The sequence below is a fragment of the Brassica oleracea genome, chromosome C5, assembly GCF_000695525.1.
Source record: "Brassica oleracea var. oleracea cultivar TO1000 chromosome C5, BOL, whole genome shotgun sequence".
In the NCBI taxonomy this organism is placed as follows: domain Eukaryota; kingdom Viridiplantae; phylum Streptophyta; class Magnoliopsida; order Brassicales; family Brassicaceae; genus Brassica; species Brassica oleracea.
In genome coordinates, this window is record NC_027752.1 from 38,821,195 (window position 1) to 38,822,481 (window position 1,287).

Consider the following 1,287-nt stretch of genomic DNA (forward strand, 5'->3'; position numbering starts at 1 on the left):
ACCAAGTTAGCTTCCTTCCATACCCTCGGATGAGAGATTCAGGTATAAATTGGTTAGCAGTGATCAAAGTTACACCTCGAGGACGAATCATCAGTGGAGAAGAACCACCATTGCAAGAAGAACAGATAAATGAAGTCGAGGAACCTGAACAAGAAATTGATGACATCCTTCTCATTGATCCGCATAATCACGAGTACGAAGATCTTACCGATGATGCCACAGACGAAGCTGTTGAAGACGAGTTTAATGAAAATGATGATGTTTCTAGTGATGACGAGAATGTCGATGTATCCGATTGATGTATTTGATTTTGTGTAGTGTGTTTTATGAATAAGATGTGAGAGTTTGTTTTATGAATAAGGTAATGTGGGAGTTTGTTTTATGAATAAGAAAATGTGAGAATTGTGGTTTGGAATGGAAATAAAGATGGGGATTGGAATATATGAAGTAGAAAATAAGGAATATGAGGTTTGGGGTTTTGGATTTTAGGGATTTGAACATAAAACTCGTTAATTCCACGTAAGTAAAAATCATCTTAAAGGATTCGTAAGCCAACGACGAAATAACGACGAAATATAAAAATAAAGAACGCGGGGCTCGTTAATTCCACGTAAGCGCAAATCGTCCTAAACACCACATAGGATGAAATCGTCGTAAACACCACGTATACGAAATCGTCGTAAACATCACGTAAGCCAACGAGGAAATAACAACGAAATATAAAAATAAAGATGAGGTTTGGGGTTTGGGGTTTCGGATTTTAGGGATTTAAATATAACACTCGTTAATTCCACGTAAGCACAAATCATCGTAAACACCACGTAGGATGAAATCGTCGTAAACACCACGTATGCGAAATCTTCGTAAACACCACGTAATAGGAATCGTTGGACGAAATCGTCGTAAATACCTCGTAGTGTAAAAACTAGAAAAAAAAAAGAAAAAGGAGAAAGATACCAGATTCGCATGTGGCAAGACTTCCAGCAATTATAATGCGTAAGTCTCGCCCACATGAATTCTAATATTTTCTTCTTTTCCTTTTTTCAAATATTTATAATTTGAATAGGATTTGGCTGAGGAGTGTGATTTGAGATAGGGTGTGATTTGGGAGTTTGTGTGTGGTTTGAGAATGAGAGTTGTGAGTATATTTATAGGAAAGCGCGGCTCGTCAATTCCACGTAAGCAAAATCGTCGTTAATACCTCGTATATAAAAACATGGGCCATTGTAATTCCCCGCTATTTCCTCGTACAATAAAACACGGGCCTTTGTAACTGCTCGCTATTTT